Raw genomic sequence first — 17,500 nt, forward strand, 5'->3', positions numbered from 1 at the left:
AAAATTTTCGTTTTTTCTTTTAAGTTTTACTTGTTTCTTCCCCCATAAAGATATTGAATAGAATGAACTATTTTTTTTTCCATTAAAATTCAAAAAATGAACGTTTAAATATCCCTCAAAAACAAGTAAATAAATTCGAAACATATAAAATGCAGTTAATCCTGCTGCAGAACAAGCTATTATTGCAAAAATTGGTGAATACAACCAACTATCATTAAGAATCTCATCCTTAGACCAAAAACAGGCAAAGGGTGGAATACCGCAAAGAGAGAGTGTACCCACTAAAAAAAAAGTTTTTGTAATTGGTACATGTTTTGTTAAACCGCCCATAAAAACCATATTTTGACTTTTAGCTGGAGAATATCCGACAAGAGCTTCCATTGAATGAATAATGGATCCAGATCCTAAAAACAACAATGCTTTTGAATAAGCATGAGTAATCAAATGAAATAAAGCACCTCGATAAGATCCCATACCCAAAGCTAACATCATATAACCCAATTGAGACATTGTAGAATAGGCCAAATTTTTCTTAATATCTTTTTGAGCAATAGCTAAAGTAGCTCCTAATATTACTGTTATTATACCTATAAAAGCTATTGCGTTCATTATTTTGGGTAGCACTATGAAAAGAGGAAAAAGACGAGCCACAAGAAAAATTCCAGCGGCTACCATAGTAGCAGCATGTATAAGGGCAGAAATTGGAGTAGGTCCCTCCATAGCATCGGGTAGCCATACATGAAGAGGAAATTGGGCAGATTTTGCAACTGAGCCACAAAATAGCAAGAGGGCAAACAGAGTAAAAAAAAAAATATTCATTTCATTTTTAGAAATCAAATTATTTATAATTTGAAACAAATGCCGAAATTCCAAACTACCCGTTATCCAATAAAGACCTAAAATTCCCAATAATAAACCAAAATCCCCTACACGATTCGTTACAAATGCTTTTTGACAAGCATTTGCCGCAATAGGGCGGGTGAACCAAAAGCCTATTAATAAATAAGAACACATTCCAATTAATTCCCAAAAAAAATAAATTTGTATCAAATTCGAACTAGTAACTAATCCCAACATTGAAATATTAAAAAGAGTAAGATAAGCAAAAAATCTCAAATATCCTTGATCATGAGACATATAATTATCACTATAAATAAGAACGAGAATGCCAACCGTAGTAATTAATATTGACATAATAGAAGTAAGTGAATCGATCAAGTACCCAAACTCTAAAGAAATATCATTATTTATGGTCCAAGACCATACATATTGAAAAAACAAACTATTCTTGATTTGATGAATAGACAAATCAAGCGAAAAAATCATAACTATAGTTAACAATAAGATACTAGGAAAAGCCCAAATACGGCGAATATTTTTCGTTGCAGTGGGAAAAAGTAGAAGTCCCACTCCTATTAACATCGGAACTGGGAATGGAATAAAAGGTATGATCCATGAATATTGATGTGTATATTCCATACAATAAAGAAAAAAAATTAGGATTCTAATGAATTTGGTTTCTTAGGTTTTTCTTTTATCTTTTTTGTAAAGTAAAGGAATGGTTTCGGTTAATAACAAAGAAAGATAGAATTTAATAAAATAGAATAATCGATTATTCATTATTCTGACTCTTTGGACAATATTTTTTGAACATTGGTTTAGTTCATTAAATTTAACTTAACTAATTAAGTTTTTATTACAATAAGAAATAGCGATTTGGGGAAAACTTTCTAAAAAGTATTATATTCTTATTATAAATATAATAAAAACAAAAATGGAAATTCAAATATATAAAATATATGTCTAATTAGAGATAAACTTAATTTTCATTTACCGCAAAATGTCTTTCACATAAAATTCTATAACAATAAAAAACTATACTAATTCTATGGCAGTTCCAAAAAAGCGCACGTCTATATCAAAAAAACTTATTCGGAACACTTTATGGAAAAAGAAGGGATATTTTACAGCATTAAAAGCTTTTTCATTAGGGCAATCTATTTTTACGGGGAATTCAAAAAGCTTTTTCTGTAACAAATATAAACGTTAGAATAATTTCAATTAACTGGATTCAACGACTCTTTTTTAAATACAAAAATATGAATATAAAATTGATATAGAATATAAGATTCAGTTATGAATTTAGGATATTTACATTCTATATTATGATATTTACATTCTATATTTAATAGATTCTAATAGAATTCTTTAAAATTATTTTATTGAATGTTTAGTAAACAAATATTGTGTTTTAATTGATTCTTTGAATCTCGACAATTGACTAAAATTGGGTTATTATGGTTTCGAGTCAGCCGCTATGGTGAAATTGGTAGACACGCTGCTCTTAGGAAGCAGTGCTAGAGCATCTCGGTTCGAGTCCGAGTAGCGGCATCTTATCTTCTAAAAAAAAGTTCCTATAAAGAATTATTATTTCTATTCCAAGTATTTCTATTTTTTCATTCTATATGGTATTTTCCACTTTAGAGCATATATTAACTCATATATCCTTTTCGGTCGTATCTATTTTAATTTCAATTCATTTGATAACCTTATTATTAGGCAATGAAATCATAGGATTATACAATTTGTTCAAAAAAGGCATGATAATAACCTTTTTTTGTATCACAGGATTGTTAGTTACTCGTTGGATTTTTTCAGGCCATTTACCATTTAGTAATTTATATGAATCATTAATATTTCTTTCATGGACTTTTTCTATCTTTTATATGGTTCTTTGCTTCAAAAAACAAAAAAATGACTATTTCAATACAATAATAACACCAAGTATTCTTTTTACCCAAGGCTTTGCTACTTCGGGTCTTTTAACCGAAATGCATGAATCCTTAAAATTAGTGCCTGCTTTACAGTCCCATTGGTTAATGATGCACGTAAGTATGATGATATTGGGTTATACAACTCTTTTATGTGGATCATTAATATCAGTGGCTATTTTAGTCATTACATTTCAAGAACTCATACAAATTCTTGGTAAAAGCAAGACTTTGTTTTTTTTTAATGAATCCTTTTCTTTTGCTGAAATCAAATATATGAATATGAATGATAAAAAGAATATTTTACAACAAACTCCTTTTCCGTTTTATTCGTCTTATAGAAATTATTATAGATATCAATTTATTCAACAATTGGATCGTTGGGGTTACCGTACTATTAGTCTAGGTTTTATCTTTTTAACAATAGGTAATATATCTGGAGCAGTATGGGCTAATGAGGCATGGGGATCATATTGGAATTGGGATCCAAAGGAAACTTGGGCTTTTATTACTTGGACTATTTTCGCAATTTATTTACATACTAGAAAAAATAAAAAATTGGAATATAGAAATTCTTCAATAGTGGCCTCCATAGGCTTTCTTATAATTTGGATATGTTATTTAGGGATAAATCTTTTAGGAATAGGACTACATAGTTATGGTTCATTTACACCTAATTAATTTAAAAAAATTCACAAATATTGGGAACATTCTATAGAATAAGAAAAAAAACTCCCAATAAAATGATTAAGACCCCATTGAATCAAGTAATGTAATATTGATTCAAGGGGTTCTCACAAACAACAAAAATATTCAATTAGAATTCAATTTCATTTTTATGTAATTAAGAAAATACAAAAAGAAATCCATTTTTTTTTATTGTGCATCGGATTGATTTCTATTTTTTCTTTTTCATTTATTCCCAAAAACTATCTATAAAAAATGAGAGAGAATAGCTTCAACCTTGTCAGCCGAAATTGAAAAAATAAAATCTGGATAAATGCCAATACTTATTACGGGTATAAGGATAGAAATTGAAATAAATAATTCTCGTGGCCCCGAATCAAAAAAATAAGAATTTTGTTTATTAAAAAGCTTGTATCCATAAAACATTTGACGTAAGATAGATAATAAATAAATAGGAGTTAATATCATTCCAATTGCAGTTACAAAAGTTATGAGTATTTTTGTGATGAAAAGATATTTTTGATTGGTAATTATTCCCAATAATACTATAAATTCTGCAACAAAACCGCTCATGCCCGGTAATGCAAGAGAAGCCATCGATAAGGTAGTGAAAATCGTGAATATTTTTGGCATTGGGATAGCCATTCCACCCATTTCGTCGAGATAAAGAAGACGTAGTCTATCATAACTAGTTCCCGCCAAGAAAAAAAGGGCAGCACCAATAAATCCGTGAGAGATTATTTGTAAAATAGCCCCATTCAGCCCTGTCTCGCTTATAGAACCAATTCCTAAAATTAAGAAACCCATATGAGAGACCGAGGAATAAGCTATTCTTTTTTTTACATTGCGTTGACCAAGAGATGTTGAAGCTGCATAGATTATTTGAATGGAACCTAATAACATTAACCAGGGACAAAATATAGAATGAGCGCGAGATAATAATTCCATATTAATTCGAACCAACCCATATGCTCCCATTTTTAATAATATTCCGGCTAAAAGCATACAAGTGCTGTAATGCGCCTCTCCATGGGTATCAGGTAACCATGTATGTAAGGGTATAATTGGTGATTTGACAGCAAAAGCAATAAGAAATCCCATATAGAAGATTATTTCCAGTGCCACGGGATATGATTGATTAGTTAATGATTCAAAATTTAATGTTGGTTCATTAGAACTATAGAAACCCATACCCAGAATTCCCAGTAATAAAAAAACAGAACTTCCCGCAGTGTACAAAATAAACTTTGTAGCTGAATACAAACGTTTTTTTCCACCCCACATAGATAAAAGTAGATAAACGGGAATTAATTCTAATTCCCACATGATGAAAAAAAGTAAAATGTCTTGAGAAGAAAATGTTCCTAGTTGACCACTATACATTGCTAACATTAGAAAATAGAATAATTTAGATTCTCGAGTAACCGGTTGAGCTGATAACGTAGCTAACGTAGTGATAAATCCCGTTAATAAAAGGGGTCCTAGAGAGAGTCCATCTATTCCGAATCTCCAGTAAAAGTCAAAAAAATGGATCCATTTATAATTTTCTGTCAATTGGATTAGTGGATCATCTAATTCGAAATGATAACAAAATACATAGGTTATTAGAAGGAGATCTATGAAACATATACAATAAGTATACCATTTAATTGTCTTATTTCCTTTATGGGGAAATAAGACAATTAAAGAACCTCCGACTATTGGCAAAACTACAACTGTTGTTAACCAAGGAAAATAATTCGTGATAAAAATAAGATATACTTAGACTACAAAAACCCGGGCTCAAAATATTTTTTTATTTTGAGCCCGGGTTTTTGCCAGTAAAAAAAAGTACTTGTATGCGGTTCTTTTTGAAACGTATCAATAAGCTAGACCCATGCTTCGAGTTGTTTCATGCCATAAATAAACTCTAACACTTAAGAAATCCGTCGGACAGGCGGATTCACACCTCTTACAACCAACACAGTCCTCTGTTCTTGGGGCAGAAGCAATTTGTTTAGCTTTACATCCGTCCCAAGGTATCATTTCTAATACATCTGTTGGGCAGGCTCGTACACATTGAGTACATCCTATACATGTATCATAAATCTTTACTGAATGTGACATTGGAACATAATCCTTGAACATCAAAAATTCAACATTTTCAATCTAGTAAATTGGTAAACCAATTATATATATCTATATATGATATATATATATCTATATATATATATCTATATTATATACCAGATGAATCAATGATTTATAAGAATTTTGCTACTAAAAATATATTTATAGATTAATAACTAATAAGAGAATAGAACCAAGATACTTTGATTTCTTATCTTTGTTTTCGCAAACGCAAACATGATTAAAAAGGATATATCATTTCTGCTAATTTGAATGGATTATATAGTACACACTATTCAAAATTAGACTTTTTTTTATGAATAATACTATTTATTCAACAAATTTGATTGATTGATACGGGTTGATTTTCTATTACGATATATTGAGGAAACAATAGCTGGTCCGATAGCTGCTTCAGCGGCTGCAACAGCTATAACAAAAATTGAAAAAATATTTCCTTTTAGTTGCCGCCTATCAAAAAAATCAGAAAAGGTTACGAGATTTATATTAACTGCATTTAGTATAAGTTCAAGACACATAAGGGCTCTAACCATATTTCGGCTCGTGATCAATCCATAGATACCTATAGAAAATAAATAAGCACTCAAAACAAGTGTATGCTCGAATATCATTGACCAACTCCTTTTCAATTTTTATTCATTTCGATATGAATATGAATTCAACGGATTTTATTGCCTAACATAATAAGTCTACAACAAAATCAAGTATTTGCAAAAAGATTTTATACTTTATACATAAATATTCTTTTTCCTTAACATATAATTCAACAAAAAAGAAATGTAATAAATTCTAACAAAATGTAATTTATATTATTTTATTAGTTCGAAAACTTTCTTATTGGCGAGCCACAAAAATTGCACCTATTAAAGCAACTAAAAGAATTATTGAAATTAGTTCAAATGGAAGAAAAAAATCTGTTGATAAATGAATTCCAATTTGTTGACTAGTACTTATCAAATCTTGCTCTAAAATCTGATTGGGTCTTGTCGTCCAAATAATTCCGTGCCATGATGTCTCTAGAATAGTAGTTATTTGTGAAAGAAAGATACTGGTACAAACCATCAAAGTAATTCCATCCCCAACGGTCCAAACACGAAAATTTTGGTAATAGTCCGAACCATTCATAAACATCACAGCAAATATTATTAAAACATTTATAGCGCCCACGTAAATAAGTAGCTGTGAGGCAGCTACGAAATGGGAGTTTGATAAAATATAGAATAAAGATACACAAACAAGAACTAGTCCCAATGAAAAAGCAGAAAAAATCGGATTCGTAAAGAATACTACTCCTAGACTTCCTAATATGAGACCTGATCCAAGAAAGATTAAAATAAAATCATGTAGCGATTCGGACAAATCCATTATATGTAAAATAAAAGATAAATAGAAATTTCATGACCTTATTGATATGACCAGGAAAAAACTTGTTAAATACGAAAATTATCTGTGCATAGAAATTCACCAAATCCTAAGATAAGATATGTGAATTGTTATTAGGTACAGTTGTTATAGAATCAATGGAATTTCATTCTTTTCTTTATGCCAAAGAGTCATTTCAAAAAAATAGAATATCTTTTTTTTTATTCTATATATAGAGAAATTCAATTATTTTTGTGAAGAATTTTGAAATCATTTTATTTGAATTGTTCGAATTGTATAATCATCAATTACTGATACTGGTAAACGACCCAAAGCAATTAGATTATAATTCAATTCGTGGCGATCATAAGTTGAAAGTTCATATTCTTCGGTCATTGATAAACAATTTGTTGGACAATACTCAATACAGTTACCACAAAATATACAGATTCCAAAATCAATACTGTAATTAAGCAACCGTTTTTTTCGAATATCAGTTTCTAGTTTCCAATCAACAATGGGTAGATCTATAGGACAGACACGAACACATACTTCACAAGCAATGCATTTATCAAATTCAAAATGTATTCGACCGCGAAAACGTTCTGATGAGATTATTTTTTCATAAGGATATTGAATAGTTACGGGTAACCTATTTGCATGAGATAAGGTAATCATGAGACCTTGACCAATATATCTAGCAGCTCGTATTATTTGTTCACTATAATTTATGAATTCAGTTACCATAAGGAACATATCGTGAATAGCTCTGAATATTTTTTTTCTTTCTCTTGTTTAAAACAAGTTCTGAATTTTGAATATAGAAGGTCCACATTTTTTTTACAGTGAAAACAGTTGAGACGACGTTGTTAATAATAGATTACCAAGAGAAATGGGTAAAAGAAACTTCCACCCAAGATTTAATAATTGATCTATTCGTAGCCTAGGCAAAGTCCATCTTGTTGTGATAGAAACGAATATGAATAAATAAGTTTTAACTAGTGTAATAAAGATACCAATTATCGTTACAAAAACTCCGTATGTTTTATTTATTTGAAAAAAATTAGAAACGAAGATGTACGGAATAGAGAAATTTGAACCACCAAAATAAAGAACTGTTACAAATAAGGAAGAAACGAATAGGTTTAAATAGGAAGCAACATAAAATAAACCAAATTTGATACCGGAATATTCGGTTTGATAACCCGCTATTAGTTCTTCTTCCGCTTCTGGTAAATCAAAAGGTAATCTTTCACATTCTGCTAGGGAAGAGATTAGAAAAACGAGGAAACCCATAGGTTGCCGCCACAAATTCCATCCCCAAAAACCATATTTGGATTGTGCATCAACTATATCAACTGTACTTAAACTGTTAGATAATCCTAGTCGGTGATGACATTACTGTTACCATCTCTATTACAGAACCGTACATGAGATTTTCATCTCATACGGCTCCTTTAAAGCCTTAAAAAAATATAAGAACCCGGCCAATTATTTCTCCCTTGATATATCCCTAAGATAGATAAGATTCTATTTTCTCGGACGGTTCTGAATTAGACCCATGGAATTCTGTCTGTTCTAAAAAAAATTTTTAAATGAATACACACTTATTTAAAAAATAAAAACATTTGCACATTTATTGAATTTCTTTAGATAAATAAAAAATACAAAAGGTACTTCTGAATTGATCTCATCCTTTAAAAAATTCAAAATTAAATTTGTTGAGTAATAACTTAATTTCATTTTTGCATAAAATACTCTTTTAAAATTATCAAGAACTCCCACATCATTTTCGATTCCGAAAAATAATTAGATGTTCTTTTTTTAAATTATGATTATCTCCATAAATATGGAGTATATAAGACAAAAAAGAAAAAGGAGATCACTTTTACCTCTTATCTTATTCCTTTTTGTGCAAGCAAAAGGGGACTTCAAAAAATTAAAGGATTATTTCGTTCCTGATAGTTATTTATTCAATCAATGGATGGAAGTATACTCTAGATCGGAATTGGGGGGAGTACTGCCTTATTTTTTCTACCAACTTCAAGTCCCCATTAGTATTCTTTTTATATTATACATAAATTGGATAATTTAAAAAAGAAATATACGTTACTAATCTTTTGTGTATTTTGGTGTTTCTAGCCATCCATTAATTTTTTTTATTATATTAATGCCTTTTTTTAATTTTGTTAATATATGTATGCTAATTCATACAAATGATATTGAAAATTTGAAAAAGGTTGGTCTTTTGCGTCCGCTTCAAGACAGGATTACTAATCAACAAATCTTGGGAAAAACAACCACTTCTATACATAGAATATAATATATAGAATCTAATTCTAGAATTTCATTGATTTTTTCACCTTATTCTTATACATAGAAAATTAGACTCAATATTTTTACTGCAATTTGAAATCATCATACTTTCTCTATAAGTAATAGAGTATTCTATAAATTATATTCAAAAAAAGCTGTTTTATTGCACTCATATAACTATCTGATTCAATTATTCAATCCAAATGCGAAAAGAATATATATATATTCTTTATAGATTCTTTTTGTACTTTAAATATAAGGAGAGGCTTATAAGAAATAGTATCAAAAAATTTATGTCTCAACGAAGCACACATAGAGATATCGATAACACACATAGAGTTAATGGTATTTCATAACTAATTGATTGAGCAGCTGCTCGTAGACCACCCAAAAAGGAATATTTATTATTTGACCCATATCCTGACATAAGAAGTCCAATGGGGGCAATACTCGAAATAGCAATCCATAAAAAAACACCAATATTCAGATCAGATAAAACAAAGTTATAGCCAAAAGGAATTACTGAATAGCTTATTATAATGGATATGACTGAGATAGATGGGCCGAAACTAAATAAACGAATATCTCCTCTAGATGGAATAAGATTCTCTTTAAAAAGTAATTTTGTTCCGTCTGCTAGAGCTTGAAGAACTCCAAAAGGACCGGTGTATTCAGGTCCAATACGCTGTTGTATCCCTGCAGATATTTCTCTTTCTAACCATACAATTGCTAGTACACTTATAGTAATTCCTAATATCAAAATAAAAATAGGCACAAATACCCAAAGAATTCCATATATCTCTTTCAAAAATTGCAATCTGAAAAAAAAATGTATATCTTGTATTTCTGTTAAATCAATTATCATTTCAACGATCAACTTCTCCCATAATAATATCTATGCTACCTAGTATTGTCATAATATCGGCCAATTTCATTCTTTTAACTAATTGAGGAAGAATTTGCAAATTTATAAAACCGGGCGGATGAATTTTCCATCTCCAAGGAAAACCATTTTGATCCCCTATTAGAAAAATCCCTAATTCTCCCTTGGGGGCTTCAACTCTTACATAAAGTTCTTGTTTTGGCAATTCAAAACTCGGAGACGATTTTTTACTAATAAATCGATACTCAAACTCATTCCATTCTGGCTCTTTTTCTCTATCAAAGCAGCGGATTTCTAAATTTTCATATGGACCGCCGGGAAGTCCTTCCAAAGCCTGTTGAATAATTTTTATGGATTCTATCATTTCACCAATTCGAACTAAATAACGAGCTAATGAATCTCCTTCTTTTTGCCATTGAACTTCCCAATGAAATTCTTCGTAACATTCATAATTATCCACTTTACGTAGATCCCATTGTATTCCGGAAGCCCGAAGCATCGGTCCTGATAAACCCCAATTAATAACTTCTTTTACATCAACAACACCGACGCCCTCAACCCGTTCTAAAAAAATAGGATTTCGCGTAATAAGTTTTTGATATTCAGCAATACTTGTTAAAAAATAATCGCAGAAATCATAACATTTATCTATCCAACCATAAGGTAGATCAGTCGCTACCCCTCCGATACGAAAAAAATTATGCATCATTCTCATACCTGTGGCAGCTTCAAATAGATCATATATTAATTCTCTTTCTCTGAAAATATAGAAAAAAGGTGTTTGTGCACCAATATCTGCCATAAAAGGTCCTAGCCATAGTAGGTGAGAAGCTATACGGCTTAACTCCAACATTATTACTCGGATATAGCTGGCTCTTTTAGGTACTTGAATATTTCCCAACTGTTCTGGTCCATTTACAGTTATTGCTTCTGTGAACATTGTAGCTAAATAGTCCCAACGTGTTACATAAGGCAGATATTGTATAATTGTTCGGTTTTCCGCTATTTTTTCCATTCCTCTGTGTAAATAACCCAATATCGGTTCACAATCAATAACATCCTCACCATCTAGAGTAACAATAAGTCTAAGAACACCGTGCATTGATGGGTGGTGAGGCCCCATATTGACTATCATGAAGTCCTTTCTTTTCGTTGAGATATTCATAGGTTTTTGCTCGATTTATTCTTTTATGAATCGCTTAAAAAAAAAGTTCATCCAAATTCAAGATCTAATAAATCGAATAATTGAAAATTACTCTTCAATTTAACGAATTTGTGACTGCCGAATATTAAACTGATTGATTAATTTTTTATACCGTATTCCATCTTTCTTTGACAAATAAGACAGTAATCTTTGCCGTTTTCCCAAAATTTTACGTAAACCTGTTTGGGATGAGTAGTCTTTTCGGTGCAATTCAAAATGTGAAGTAAGTCTTCGTATTCTATTGGTAAATTTGAATATTTGAAATTCAACCAATCCCGGTTTTTTTCCTTTTTTTTCTTGTGAAATAACAGGTATAAATGACTTTTTTACCATAAAAAAATAAAAGTTTTTCCTTCTCCTCGATTTTTATAGATATTTTTATTGATCAGTAATTAGAATGACACTCATTTTTAATTTTTTGATAGAAATCCGAAATCTAATTTTTTTGATAACTGAAATCAATCCAATTGAAATAGAGAATTTAAATAGATATAGTATAAAGGAGACTAGTTTGATATATAAAAAAGAATTGTATACATTACATTAGATAAAAAAAGATAATTTTGTTAATGCTTTTTTTTTATGTATACATCATTGAATTAAAATCAATGCCATACCAAAATACGTGTATTTGTTTAACCTATGTATCTATCTATAGATAGATACATATGCTAAATAGAAAACAAAATTAGATTAACGAATTTTCACACGCGGATACATATGTATCCTTACTATACTGAAACGGCTTCCATTATGGGTATTAAACCAATAACGATTTATACAAGCTAAATCTTCTAATCGATATTTTGGCCAAAGAAAAATTTTGAAATTCATTAGTTTTTTTTTCTCTTTCTCATTTCTTTTTTTAGTCAAAACTTTAAAACAATTTTGGACTTTATTTTCATTATAAAATATTGTGTTTCTATGCATACTATTTATATTATTTGGATCTAAACAAATTCTAATTCTCAACTCTCTACGACGTCTAGCAGATAAAATGTTTTCAGGAACAAGTAAATTAAATTTCTCGTTTTCTTTGTTTTCTGTTATCTTTTGATCTTTTGTTCTTGTAATGTATTTATCAAAAAATTTCTTATTAACATGAATTTTTTCTGAGTATTTTTTATAAATTTTGCGTTTATTCTTATGAATTAATGAAAAACCCATCATTTTATACTTAAAAAATTGTTTATTATTTTTTCTAGACAGGCGAACTGGTTCGATAACAAATAGTTCTTTTTTCCTAAATTTATTATTTTTCTTTTTCCTTAAGCCTGAAAGAGTTAAATTCGTCTGTTTTTGAATCATCATAATATCTAGACCTAGTTCTCCTCTTTGAATAGAGGCTATAGTAATTTTTCTTAAATTTGTCAATCTAATAAGGAGACAATATACTTTTACATTGTTAAATATTTTTTGACCTAAGAAATTTTTCCAGTTTAAATGGAAATTCAAAAAATTTCTTACTAAGAATTGAAGTTCTGCCTCCATATTGTTCTTGGGTTTTTTTTTCGATGTTCTAAAAACATCTATTTTTTTTTTCTTTCTAGTAATATTCTTTTCACTAACATTTTTATTTCCTTTAGAATGTAAAAAAAGAGAATGTAAATAAAGTAATTTTATTGGTATAATTTGCGAGTTACCCCTAAATGTATTATAAAATATCACAAATTTGGAAAAGAACCAAAATTCCGGATTGCATATGGAACGATTTAGTATTTTTCTATTGATTCCCGTCCAATCCAAATATTTTCTATCCGGATTTATAATAATAGTATCTTCTGCTATATAATTCTTGATAAAAATATTACTTATTCTATCAAATAAGTCTTTTTTATATGTATTGTAATTAGAAGAAATCATTGTGTTTTTATTTGATTGAAATAGGGATCTATATCGATAAATATATGAGTCTTTCTTATTTGCATAATTCATAAAATTATAGGATAAAAGATCGTATTTATATTGTTTTCTAATTTTTTTTTTTAATGGGATTCCTTGTTGTTCTTTGTAAAGAATTAATGGGCTTTTTCCATATGAATCCCATTTGGTTAAATTTTTATTTTGAGTTACACCACATTTAGTGATTCTATTTCTCCATTTTTGTGATACTAATTTTGACCAGCTACTGTTAGATAAGTTATATTGATAATAATTATTCTTTAACCAATTTGTCCATTGATTTAGTTCAGAATTGAGCAGGTTATTTTGTTTTCTTTTAGAATGAACTATTCCTTGTGCTCCAAAAAAAGAATCCTTTATTTCATTTTTCAGAAAAAAAAAATTTTTATTATATTGAAAAAGAAGTCTTAACTTATATATGTTTATGTTAATAATTCGGGTTTGTAACAAATTTAAAAATACATATGGTTGTGACAAAAAGGAGACATCAAAATAATTATGTGAATTCGCATTCTTATTCTTATTATTAAAATATTTGTGTAATTTTAAAAGAAAGGGAATTATACTTTGATTTGTTTTATAACTTCTTTCTGTATTTGGTTCATTATCGTAAAGCCATTTATTTAAAAATTTTTTTGTTGATTCAAGAAAAAGTTGTAGCTGGATTTTCGGAATACAAATGATATATAGAAAGATATCTATGTATATTTTTTTCATCAAAAATTGAAAAAAAGAATGTGATTTTTTAGTTAAGCTAATATTTCTTCTTTGGAATATCTGCAAAATTTTTTTTTCGAATTCTATCCTTTTACTATCATAAATTTTTTTCTTCGAATGAATATTTGTCTCGCGAATTCCAAGTCCTCTTTTCTTTTCTTCTTTTTTCATTTTTTCTATTTTTTTAATAACTACTTTTCTCTTAGTATTGAGATCCTTTATAGATTTTTTTTTCAATGAAAAATTTGTCGACTTTATCGATTGAATTGAAATGGTTGCTTCAGAAATCATTGAATTATTCTTCCAAATTGTTGAATATTTTTTGTTTTCGCTCAATTCATCGAGTTTTGGGGGTTTCCTTTTAATAAAAAAATATTTTAAATTTAAAAATTCTTGTTTTTTTTTCGTGAGGAATACTATACTTTTTCTAATAATTTCAAGAATACTTTGGATGATCCCTTTTGCTTTTTCTATTACGATATTTAGAAACAGTTTGAATTTTTCACTTAAAACTTTTAGAACTAGAAAAGTGAAAAATTCAAATTTTTTCTTTTTTTTTTTTAGTTCTTTTAAAATGGGGTCGAAAAAGGAAAGTGGATTTTTCGTGGAACTAGAAAAAGGCAATTCAACTTCCATCCCCCAAACTGTTAAAAAACAAAAGTTCTTTTTTTTCTTTGAATTTTTTTTGTTTTCATTACATCGTATTTTAGATTTATGCCAAGGTTTTAGACGAAAAGGAAATAATATTTTTATCTGAATCCCATCTGTTAGCCATTTTTGCGGAGAACTCTCTTTCGGATAATTGAACGCCGTTATACGTGCATTTAATATATATTTCTCTCTTCCAATCCATATAATCTTCAGACCATTCTGGAATTTGAAAAAATAGTATACGAATTGTATTTTTAATTATTATAAATGAAGGTAATAGAATATATTTCCTAATAAAGCATTGGGTTATTAATAAAACACCTCTTATTACTTGAGCAAATATAATGCTATCCCAGGCTTCTGCTATTTCTATACGTTTTCTTTCTGCATTTTCCTTTTTTGCTTCCTCCTCTTTTTTTTTCGGACTTTTTTTTGTTTTTTCCTCTATAGAACCTAAAATTTGAAATTCTGTCTTTTTACGAATCCAAATATTTAACATAAAAAATCTTTTCATTGATTTTAAACTATGAAAAGAAAAGAATATTGATTTTTCAATTTTATCCAAAAAAAGCGGCGAATGCACCCTTTTTTGAAAAAATTTCCAAGTAACTGTTTTCCGTCTTTGAGCACGGATAGATCCTTTGATTATGTCTCTTCGAAAATCCGATTGTTGGGAATAACGTCTTAAAGCCAATTCGTTTTTTTGTTCATTATTTTCAGTATCTCCACGATCACGATAAGTCTTGTATTTTTTAAAAAATTTATCTTTATTAGTCAAAATGACTACACGTTTGCCTTTTCTAGAACGAATTTGAGAATTATCTGCTTCAATTTTTCCACCTAGTTGTTCTAATTCGTCCATCAATTTGTATGACCACCGAGGTACTTTTTTACAGATTTCGTTTCTTTTAATAGACTTAGTGTTCTTTCGATTTACTTTTCTTTTTTCGTTCAAATCAGTTGTAATTGCATCAAATAATATTTTGATTATTTGTTTTTTTTCTGCGTCATAATTATAATTCATTTTTACTTGTTCAGGTTCTGTAAATAAATAAGGTACGTGCGAATTTAAGCTTGACACTAATGAAAATTGACTGATTAGATTAAAAAGAAATGTAGTTACTAATAATTTTTTATCAAATGTTTTTCTATTTTCCTCTAATTTTGGAGAATTACTATTATTCTTTTTAGAAATCTTATTATAAAGAAAGATATCTTGAATTTTATTTATAAAAATGTTATTTTTTTTGTAAGTTTTTTCATGTTGGATTGAGGTTGAAAAACCGTTTTTTATTTGTCCACGGAAGGGTCCGTTTAACAAAGGATCTTTTCTTTTAGTTAAATATTTTTTTTTAGTTTCATCATCACAAAATCGAATTCTATTTTCGAATATATCGAGAGAAATCAATTTCTTATCTATCAGTTTTGTGCGATTTATAAATTCATTGCTCAATTTGTTTATTTTTTCTTCATTCCTATAGTACGAATCATTATACAAATCATCAGAGGAAATTTTCTTTTTTGTGAAGAAATCTATTTTTGTTTCCATCAGTTTTTCAAAACTTGATAAATTTTGTGGATACGTAAAAGATATTTTTTCTCTTCCATCACGTTGATATGTATGAAAAAAAAATTCTGAAATTTCATTTTTTACCATGTTTTCAAATTCATTATTTTTTATATATCGAAATGGACGCTTCCATCGTTTATAATTGAAAAGAATATTTATAAGAGGTTTTTGTAACATATCTTTATCTTTTTTTTTTCCTTTTTTAGAAATTTCATTGCTTTGTTTACTTTCTAATACTAATAGTTTTTTATTAAAAAAGGGGAGAGGTGTTCTTCCTAAATAATATAAACAGGTAACAAATAAGAAAAAAGCAAAGATTTTAAACATATAATTTCTAAATTCTGACAGAATGTCTTTTTTTGATTGAATACGGACATTAGATTTAATCCAATTATTTTGCTGTATGCAGATTAATAAAAATTCAATCCATTTTATAAAAAAAGTATGACCTATTATCCAACCAATAAAACTACTTGTTAAAAATAGCAATTTATTGTTACATCGAAACAAATAAATATTGATGAATCTCATGAATATGGAACTCGGTAAGAAAAGGGGATTTAAAAATTGAAAAAGAAGATTCTGAAAGAATCTTCTTTGAATACTAAAATTACGTATTGAATTTGGATTCTTGTATCCATAATTCAAAAAGTTTTTTTGACTATTGCCGAAGAACTGAAATAAAAGATAGGGTATAGCTATGACAGTTATTGTATGGGGTCTACCCAATGCTAAATGCAAAGGCGCATAATAGATAGACATGAACATTATGAGCTGTCCCGTAATAAACCCAGTTGTTGCTGCTATTTTCTTCTCGGTTCCTTCTTCCACAAGTCTAGCTCGAAGAAGGAAGAGATAAGAGGGCCCTATGGAAAATGTGGTCATAAATCCATAATAGAGTCCGACCACAACTATCGAATTCATTATCTTCATGCATAAGAATACTAGATTCTCCAGTATAAAAGATTGAAAAATCATCTCAAACCTCTCTTTTTCTTTTCTATTGCAATTTTTGGATTATTATATAACGATTTTTCAATTTTCAATTTTGCATAATTTTCCATTTATAGAAATAGATAGACTAGAAATAGAAACGACATCTCTTATCTCAATAACACCAAAGATAGGGATATTAAATGAATGGAATTAGTTTATGGATGTAATATAATGAAATAGAGCCAGTTTGAGGTTCCCTATGAAATGAGGCATGGAAGGGAGCCGCTGTGAAGAAATTTGACGAGTTACGAAGGAAACTTCGAGTTCCTATTGGTCATGGGTTGAGAACGGGAATTGAACTCTATGAGATC

Source organism: Vigna unguiculata, unplaced genomic scaffold (genome assembly GCF_037176805.1).
Source record: "Vigna unguiculata cultivar grain cowpea cultivar isolate G323 ecotype 2 unplaced genomic scaffold, ASM3717680v1 ptg000271l, whole genome shotgun sequence".
Classification (NCBI taxonomy): Eukaryota; Viridiplantae; Streptophyta; class Magnoliopsida; order Fabales; family Fabaceae; genus Vigna; species Vigna unguiculata.